The sequence below is a fragment of the Pyxicephalus adspersus genome, chromosome 9, assembly GCF_032062135.1.
Source record: "Pyxicephalus adspersus chromosome 9, UCB_Pads_2.0, whole genome shotgun sequence".
NCBI classification, from domain to species: Eukaryota; Metazoa; Chordata; class Amphibia; order Anura; family Pyxicephalidae; genus Pyxicephalus; species Pyxicephalus adspersus.
Genome location: NC_092866.1, coordinates 996,282 through 1,006,878, shown reverse-complemented (window position 1 = coordinate 1,006,878; position 10,597 = coordinate 996,282). Strand labels below are relative to the sequence as shown.

Sequence of the window (10,597 nt, the reverse complement as noted above, 5' to 3'; positions counted from 1 at the left end):
CCCCCATGGGCCCAAACCCCTCCATCCCCCCTTCATAGCTCCCCCTATAGACCAAAACCCCTCCATCCCCCCCATGGGCCAAAACCCCTCCATCCCCTTATAGGCCAAAACCCCTCCGTCCCCCTCATGGGCCCAAACTTCTCCATCCCCCTATAGACCAAAACACCTCAGCCCCCCCTATAGACCAAAACCTCTCTGTCCCCCCCTTCATAGCTCCCCCTATAGGCCAAAACCCATCAGCCCCTTCCATAGCGGTCCCAGGTCTGGAACCAAATCTCTCTGTTCTGTTCCCCTATAGACCCAAATCTCTCCATTCCTCTGCAATCGTCCCTCCTATTGGGCCCAAGCTCCCCCTTACTCCTGTCCCTCCTATACCACCAAGCCCCTTTATTCTTCCTTCCTCCATAGCTGCCCCTCCTTAAATCACGCTCAGAAATCTATTTATGACCTTTAGATTGTAAGCTCTTCTGCCCAGGGTCCCCTCCTCCTCCTGTGTCTGTCATTTGTATCCCCTATTTATTGTACAGCGCTGTGTAATATGTTGGTGCTATATAAATCCTATATAAATAAGGTTTTTTTTCCGCAGAATATTTGTACAAGTTTAGTTTTCTCTGGGATCCTTCCTTAGGATATAAGGGGGGCTGCCGGAGAGTTATTTTCAGATTGGAGAAGTCACAAGACTCTCTGGAGATAAGCCCGGCGATCTTCCTATAGCAGGCACCCGCGCCATATTTATCGGGTTATGATCCCCCGGCCGGACCCTCCATTAGCCATTGGCCCCCCAGTGCCCTTCACGTGTTACATGACACTGAGCACGTGTGAGCGCATACTTTCCATGTCGTTTGGCTGGCTGCATATCTGAGCACTTTATATTATATTTAGCCGGAGTCAAGCGACATATTGCCCTGCGAGCTAATCGTGGGCCGCGCCGCTCATTCAGCGCTAAAAATAACCGCCGCTCAATAACTGCAAATCAAAGAGCTGCTATTAATGGCACCCACTTAGGCGGTGGAGTACTCGCTGGGTCCAGGGGATTTTCGCTTTATTGCAGCAGGTGATGACGGCCGCCTCTTGATGTTGAGTGCTCGTAGCTGCAGGGGGCGCTGCACGTCAAATCTGCAACCTACAGGGGGCATCGCATTTTACTGCAACACTAATCCAAGGAAATGTGAGCAGGTGGAGTTCCCCAGGGTTATAAATGCTGGGAAACCTAAAATAAGGGAAATAACTAACCCAGTCTAACCCTGACCCTGGATCGGACCGGTCAGTACCTTAGAGTTCTAGTCGGTGACTTTGTCTAGGCTAAGATAATTTCATCATTCTGCTGCAGGGAGGAGGAAACATTTCCACAGTCTCTCCCAGTGATCAGACTGCAGCATTGTAACATTGTATCCATCACAAGGCGAGAGGCGGGGCCCGATCCGCGTCCCTGGGATATGTATGATTGCCACCATTCTCAGCCTTGGAAGTAGATGGTGACCCCAAATTTACCCAAAGCGTACCCCTCATCTTACCCATATGGATTATCCCGGGGCCTCTCTTTATTTTCCTAGGCCGGGAAAGCTTTGATCCAGCCAGCCATAGTAGGTGGCATACAGTTCGGGGTCATCCCAGGTGAGGATTCATGTTTTGGGTGGAAGCACCAGGGCTGAAGCATGAGTACTCGTCATTTCCCTCTATTGGCTATAATGGGAGGAAGAGGCGGAGCTCTGGGTTCTTCAGGGGCGGTGCTTGTGAAAAGCACTTCACAGTGTATGTGCTGCATATATGGGGGTGAATGTTTGCTTAGGACATGTGATCAGTTAGGGGGCCCCTTAGGTATGTGCTGCAGATCAGCCATTGCAATATTTACCTGGTTCCTTCTCCAGCCAATCAGAAACAAGAAGAAGCGCTGAGCGCTAGGATGGCTTGTTCCGATATAAAAGAGCGACGCCAAATATTGATGAAGTTTAATCTTTGTTTTGTGTTTGGAAGGTTAACTGTCGCCTGTTTGTGTGCCGGAGTACCAAGGCCCCACAATGCACCACAATACATATTGTATGTTGCATTTCTATCACAATGAGATTTATATTAATACATGTACAACTGTGAAGGGGCCCTTAGTCACCTGGCCATTGGGGCCCCTGGGTTGGCTGTGCCTGGACCCAGCTGTTATGTTTTTCATGCTTCGATTGTTCTGATCCTCACATTGAGTCAGTTTGTGTAGTGTGATCTCCCCTCCTTGTTACCCTGTGGTACCTCCTCAGCTCCTCACCCCCCACAATCCAATCAGCTTTCTCCAATCCCCTATAAACCCTCCCCCGCAGATCACACACACACACACACAATTGCACCAACTTTGATCGATTGCCCTCGTCCACCCAATGCAGCGTTTATAATTAATCGTTATTATTGATGAGGCGGCGCTGTGCCGGTGCCATGGCCGGGCCCCAAGCTTAGGGCCGATCCAGGAATATATATATAGAGCCCTAATCCGTGTTTGCTTTCCCCGGCGGTGATAAGTGAGTTACATGAGACCTCTTGTTTAAATATTTGTGGAGGGTAATCTGAGCGAAAGCTTCAAAGCCCCGCCGGATCCTGGAGATTACATGGAAACGTGTCAGCGACATTTTACACTCCGCCACCGGGCGCCCTCTGGGTACACGTTAACCCTTAGCCAACCCAAAACCGAGAGGGGGGCAATAAAGAGGACCTGTCACTAACAATAATAGCATCCAGCTTTACAAATCCATCCCTGAGCTCCAATCAGTGCCTATGCTCAGATGATGTCATCAGTCTGCTGCAGGCAGGAGGAGGCATTTCTTCAGTCTCCTCTCCCCCACTATTAGGCTGCAACATTGTAACTTTGTAGCCAGTCACACAATATGATCGGTGACCCTGGATGATGGCTAAACAAAGATGGCTCCGTCGTGTGAGAGGCAATATTACCTGGAATTGTTACACATCATTTATATTTCTGATGACAGGTCCACTTTAAAGGGCAATTCCACCTGTGAGGTTAAATCACATGATGGCAAATTAAACCTCCAATCAGATGGCTCTATAAAAATAATTATTCCTACCCCCCCCCAGGATAAAGCTTTTATTTTTATGTCCTGACAGCGGGATGAGCAGACGGAGCCATGGATCCTTCTCTGATGGTGACCACAGCGCCTCCTCTCCTAGCCTGGTAGGGGATGGGTATAGCAGGAAGGGGACACCCCATGGTCACCGGTCACTCGCAGGGCTCCCAAAGGTGATAAAATGTAACAAATAATACAAAATATAGATAAAAATATGATAAATATTACAAATATTAGACTCCAGGAGGACCCCACAGCCCCACCATCTACAGAGGATTCAGGGGGAACATTCACATTTATGATTTATAATGATAAATATAACAATCAATATAGAACGATGGGAAAAGATCACTTTAATGAGTATAAAAAACAATCAGCAAATGTAAAATAATTCTGGTGATCCTGCCATAAGATCACTGCTCCTAGAGGGTGACAACGACTCCCTAATGTGGTCCTGTGTTGTCACCCTGTCACATGGGCTACAAATGGAGATTATAACACACATTACACACGCATGGTGCCTTGTTATCACCATCAGGACACCCGGCCTTGAGAAATGCAATGCAGCCATGGCTGGGGGGACAGGAAGTGGCTGCAAAGGGGATGCAGAAGGTATAACAGGATAAAGAGTGATAATTGTCCATATCACACGTCATGTGACCGTATCACCCATCATGTGACTATATCACACGTCATGTGACCGTATCATAGGTTATGTGATTATATCACAAGTCATAGGACAATATTCCCTATCATGTGACCATATCATATGTCATGTGACCATATTACATGTCATGTGACCGTATCACATGTCATGGTGGGACATAAATTTACATTTTACAAGTTCTGTGAATGATTTCGGGGGCGTTCTTTCCCCCTTTGCCCTCCAATATGTCGGTCTCGGCGGTGGCGAACAGGTTAAGCTTCCAGTGCCAGTCGGCAATCCTTCTTTCCATTGTTCACCAGGAATTGTGTCCGGCAGCTCGGATTTCCCGCTGGTGGATCTGTCCATGGAAAAACAGCGTTGAGATGTAAACACAAGGCCCGGATAGATTACATGGGGGGGGGGGACATTGTGACCCCCCCATGGAGAATGGATGAGCCTGGCAGGGGGAGGGGGGCAGCGCTGTGCCAGGTTTCCAGGAATGCCGGCGATAAGGCCGCTATCGGCCCCGCGTGGGAATCAGTTAGGTTACACAAACAGCGTCCGAAATAGAAAAACCTTCCGAGTTTATCCCAGATAGCGGCTTCACGCCTTCTATAATTAGGGAAGCGGCACCCTCGGCTATATTTGGCTGGGTGATAGGACCGTCCGTTCCCTGGATACACAAACAAACAAAGGAATATCGGGCCCTGAGGAGGTGTGAGGAGACACTCACTGTCATACCCACAATGTCACGCGGTGCGGCCCGATAAATGGAAGGGGCCAGAGGTAGTCCAATAAACAAAAAAAGCCAAATATGACCTTTAACCTCTGTGATCGGGTGAGGTGACCCATTTTATTGGGGCCTGAGAGCAAGGACTAAAGGCTGGGCCTGTCTATGGTGGGGGCGATGAGAGCAACAAAAGTGCTAAAAAGAGTGGAAATATCGATCCTCTGCACCAACCGCACTGGCGGGGACGCTGCGTGACCCTGGCGACCAAGGAAAATGCAGCAATAAAGCGACAACTTCATGCTCCGTGTTGTGCCCTCCATGTTCCATGTTCCGCATTGTGTTCTCCATGTTCCATGCCCTGTGTTGTGCTCTCCATGCTCCGTGTTGTGTTCTCCATGTTCCATGCTCCGTGTTGTGCTCTCCATGTTGCGTGTTCCGTGTTGTGTTCTCCATGTTCCATGCTCCGTGTTGTGTTCTCCATGTTCCATGCTCCGTGTTGTGTTCTCCATGTTCCATGTTCCGTGTTCCGTGTTGTGTTCTCCATGTTCCATGCTCCGTGTTGTGTTCTCCATGTTCCGTGTTCCGTGTTGTGTTCTCCATGTTGCGTGTTCCGTGTTGTTCATACATTCTCTCTCCGGGCCTCTGATTCTATACATTGTGACATGAGTTGTATACAAACTATAAACCTCGTCCTAGGGAAAGAATTCCGTGTTTGCAGTCGGATTTTATGGCCGCCCATCCTGGGCTCCGGCTGATTAATGGGCCGGTCGGGTGGGGGATGGAATGAGCTTTTATTTGGGGTCCCACTGAAGGTTTTTCCATTCACTTTGATTGAGTTGGAATTTATTTGAAATGACAAATTCCTGAGCTGCATGGAGATGGGGGGTGGTGGAGCGCGGGGCCCTGTGGGTCCTAAATGAGGCCTCTGCCCTATATCAGCACCGATGGTCAGATTTCTGGGGGTACGTGGTATATTAGGGATTCCGGGACCACAGCCATGTTTTCTGCATTGTGTCACATTGCTCGCTGATCCGCCATTTATCTCCTACTCAGGTAATTATCCATGGAGGCTGGCACGTGCCAATCCTGACCCAATTCTCACCGGGATCAATATCAGACAGGCAGATCACCAAACGTGGGGCAGATGTTGTGTTTATTCCCCATTAGCAGGGCAGACAAATGGAATAATCTTCCTGAATGATAATCTATCGTAATCTGACGTCTAAGCTTCCGTATCAGAGAGAATGAAATACCACACTCGTAATGGGCACGGCGTGGGTACAGACCCAGGAACCCAGCACAAGGATGGTGGGGGCCCTTCATAATGGGCCCAGGAGGGGTACAGACCACGGAACCCAGCACAGGGATGGTGGGGACCCCTCAGAATGGGCACAGAAGGGGTACAGACCCAGGAACCCAGCACAGGCATGGTGGGACCCCTCAGAATGGGCAGAGCAGGGGTACAGACCCAGGAACCCAGCACAGGCATGGTGGGGACCCCTCATAATGGGCACAGCGGGGGTACAGACCCAGGAACCCAGTACATGGATGCTGGGAGCCCCTCACAATGGGCACAAGAGGGGTACAGACCCAGGACCCCAGCACAGGGATGGTGGGAGCCCCTCAGAATGGGCACGGTGGGGGTAAGGACCTTGGAACCCAGCACAGGGATGAGGGGAACCCCTCATAATGGGCACAAGAGGGGTACAGACCCCTGAACTGACCAATAAAATGAGAAATAGAGGAGAATATTGGGGTTTATATCTCCTCCACACGTACCTAACACTGGTGTAAGATATTTGGGTGGAGTTACCCTTTAGAAAGATTCTTATAGTCTTTTCATGTCATTATTACGAGCTGATTTTTATAATACGATGGATGATATCAGCTGGGTGCCACAAACATGCCGTTGAATAATATATGTGCCGGTGCGCAGAGCTGACATTCTGCACTGGAACATGGATGAACGTAGCGGCAGGCATTGGGCGGTGCGCAGCCTCGGAATTACGAGAACCTTAATTAGGATTGGATGGCTTTGTCAGGCCGTACTTTGTTAATTATAGAGAGGAGAGATTACCGGGGAGAGCGCTTTCCCTGCAGTGATCTCAGTACTATCAAGAAATCCGCCACCAGGATAAACGCAAAATATTTCCGGATAGAGAATTAGGGGTCACACAAAATCCGTCTGTAAAGGAAACCTTTCCTGAGAGGGACACTGCGGCTGCGGAGTTCCCATTATTTCTCTGAGCCACGTTTCAGTTAGTGCTCACTGGACACTTTATTAGGTACACCTGTCACATTGCCTAATATCTGATCAGCCAATCACATGGCAGCAATGAATATCAGTATGTAGACATTGGCCCTGATTTATCCAGCAAAATCACTCGTGTGTGCGTATTAGCGGTGCGACATCGGACACGGCAGAGATAACGCTGGCGTAACATTTATCAACTAAAATAATCTGGCGCTTCGAGGCGCACATCTCCTAGTAAGAATGCAATAAAAGTTCTTTCCCTAACAAATCATTCTTTCAAATAGCACACATCTTCCAGTTAGCCCTAAATAAAAATGTCTGATGTGTTCAAATGTTTACAACTTTTATATTAGCTTGGAAATAATTATATTTTTCAATGACCTAATATTGTCAGGTTTGGAAAGAGTTAACTGATTTCAGCTGCTTACATAGGCGCATACCACCCATGTACTTGTTTGCTTCTATAAATATCTATACATGTTTATATATAGAGAGATATAGATATAAATACATAAATACAATAAGACATATTCATATATTATACATTATATTATTATATATTATCATTTGGTTTTATTTTTGCTTTTGTTAGATGTTTAGTGATGTGCAAAGTCAAATCTAAAGGATCGTAGTTACAAATGATAACACAGCTCAAACAAAACATTTGTTTCACTTGCCAAGGATTTTTCAATATATTTAGTGTATGTCAGGTCTGCTGAATCCAGAAATGAGATCGGTTTCATTGAATTGGCTCTAGTTCTTGTGATACAGGAATAAGAATAGAAGATTTTACCAATAACAAATGTTAACACAGCATATTATTATCTTTATTCACACCGATGTTTTGCATTTTATATATTAAATGTAGCATTATTTTCATGAAACTTTCATTTGCCTTCTTTTTATTCATACATTTTCTTTTTTTATAGAAGTATGAGTTCTTCAAAAAGAAGTTGTTTATATGACCCTAATATATTGCTACATTTGTGGTGAATATTCTCAGCAAAAACTGATAAGAAACATTACAGAATTAGTGAAACAAGCATATCTTGTTTATTTTGGTATTAAACTGAGGGCCCAAGATAAGTATTGGGCCCCCCATATTGTATGCAAAACTTATGTGTGAGTGTCTATGTCAGTAGAAAAAAGGAAAACTGAAAAGTGTGAAATTTGTTGTACCTATGGTATGGGGAGAGCCCAGAAATCATCATAATGATTGTTATTTGTGTGCTGGGAATGTAAAAGAATCGTTACAAGAAACACAAGTGGGAGAACGGTGATTTGGAATCAGTAAGACGACCTGTGCCGCATGGTGCCGACGTTCCCATAGCAGTGTTCAGTCCCGGATATTCCTGTATCCGACATGGAGGATATACAGGGAGTGTAATCCAGGAGTTAGCAGTGAATATGAAGTGAATATGTTTCATCAAACCAGCAGTTCCCTCAAGAAGAGCTCAATGATTTAATACGTGACCTAAGTCTGTCACAACAATCATCTGAACTATTATCATCCGGGCTAAAAGAAAAGAACTGTCTGAGAGCGGAAGATAAAATAACGGTTTATAGGACAAGAGAGGTGGCACTCCGACCATATTTCAGCGAAGATGGAGACTTTGTGTTGTAACATCCCTGGACTACTAGCCCATATGGGAGGACCAGAATACCGAGCAGAAGACTGGCGGCTTTTCATAGACAGTTCCACTCCAAGTATCAAATCTGTGTTACTGCATAATGACAACTGCTATGCATCAATTCCAATTGGTGAGTCAACAAAACTTAAAGAAGAAAATGAAAATATCAGAATGGTCTTACAAAAGCTTTGCTACATGAACACCAATGGTCCATATGTGTTGATATAAAAATGGTGAATCTCCTACTTGGACACAAAGTGAATATACAAAGTCCCCGTGTTTCATCTGCTTGTGGGAGAGCAAAGCAGGATCACTGGAAGAAAGTGACATGGCCTCCAAGGGAAAACATGAAAAAGGTGCAGCGACATGGAGCCAATGGCTGACAATAAATCATTCTCCCCCCACTACACATAAAGTTGGGATTAATGAAGCAATTTGTTAGAGCTCTGAACAAGGACGGTGATTGCTGCAAATACATTTGTAGATTCTTCCCTGGATTGAGTAGTGAAATATAAAAGCAGGAATCTTTGATGGAGCCCAGAAACTGATAAATGATGGAAATGTCACAAGTTACATGACTGATACTGAAGCTTCTGCCTGGCACAGCTATGTCATGGTTGGCAGGAACTTCTTGGGGAACCATAAAGCACAAAATTATGAAGAACTGCTACAAAACTTCCTCCTAAACTTTATAAATGTGTGTGCTACTATGAGTATAAAGGTACACTATCTCCATATGCAAACATTTCCAGAAAACCTTGGTGATATCAGTGAGGAACAAGGGGAGAGGATCCATCAAGATATAAAGGTGATGGAAGAAAGGTATCAGATGGGAGAGACACATGATGGCAGAATACTGCTGGAGCCGTCCTTATCAATGACTTCTGTGTGATTAGTTCTGGAATATACTGAATATAGAATATACTGACATTACCAACATGAAAGTTTGAGGTTATACAGAGGACCCTCTTAGCTACTACTAACCAAAATGTATTTAAATATTTTTAATATATGGGGGTTAACAAGTTTCATAAACTTTAGCATTGAGGTTGTTGCTGTTTCAAAGGCAAGTACATCTAGGAGCCTAAAATAGAAAATGCAATTTTAAATACCGCCCCCCCCCAGGTCACTCACATAGCCCAATTTCTCTGGAATGGGGGGGGGGGGTACAGGTGAATAAAATGAGAGGTGCAAGTGGGGAACACCTGTGACTAACACCCCCTAAAATTTCAGAACTAAGGCATTGTCAGAACATAAAAAAATCTGCCCATCAAAAAAATATACTCTGGTACACATTGCTGAAATTGGGGATCAGGCTCAGGTTGCTAAGTAAGTGGCCCCGGGGGGCCCACAATTTATATGTTCAATTGCAGGCTTCTAGACACACTTTTAAAACAGCAACCCTGATGTTTAATTTTCACTATTTTTTATATTGATGACCCCTGTATTTTAAAAGGTGTTGAAGGTAGGGAGATGAAATTTGGGGTGCTGCTAGCTATGAGGGTCCCCTGTGTACCCTGAAAATATCAGGTCGGTAGGACATACTGATCAGGAGATATGGAGGTTTGTACTGGGAGAGATGGAAGGCTGCAGAACACAACATGCAGCATTCATACACACAGCTAAATACCTTTGCTGCTGATGACGTCATCGTACACGCCCATTTGTACACGCCCCCGGTAGCTTTATTTCATGGGCAGTTTTATTTGATAGAACACAGGGCAGAGGAAGCACGGCAGCTGGGGCTCCGCCCACTAAAATGGAGGCTGATGAGAAGTATGTCCATGCACATATTTAGATGTGTGTTTACTATTGCTGCAAATCTTCATGGCTCTACCCCACTAAGCTGAATCCGAGCTCCATCACTTGAAGAGCACTAATTATTCTCCTAGCTATCACACAAGTCTGGAAACTCTCTTTGTCTAGAGGTCAGTTGTTTATCCCAAAAGCTTTTGTTTCAATTAATAAATGAGAAATGTTGCAAGCAGAGGAGCTAAGAATGATTATGGAGGAGTTTGTAGTTCTTGCAAGTGCTGTTGTGGCTGCAACTGCAACATTGTTAGTTTCAGCAGAGGAGAATGCTACTCCGCCTGGCCATCAAGGTGAGGAGCAGCCATCAACAAGTCTTGTACGGGTCCGGGAACCACGGCTATTCTTACAGCGCACCAACCTGGATGATATGGAGGATCATGATGTTAAAGTGCATTTCCGCCTGTCCCGTCATGTCATCCATACCTTGTACGCTCTTCTGGAGGCCAAAATAGAACCCAAGAC

The 10,597-nt window shown here is 45.7% G+C and overlaps 1 long non-coding RNA gene across 1 annotated transcript in view; it reads left to right on the top strand.

Moving 5' to 3' along the window:
• The first annotated feature begins 7,203 nt into the window (after nt 1-7,203).
• The window catches only part of LOC140338052 (uncharacterized), a 5,840-nt gene continuing 2,446 nt past the window's right edge, over nt 7,204-10,597 (top strand). Inside the window, exon 1 of the long non-coding RNA XR_011922171.1 lies at nt 7,204-10,251. This is a non-coding gene — a long non-coding RNA (uncharacterized lncRNA). The remainder of the gene's footprint in view (nt 10,252-10,597) is intronic.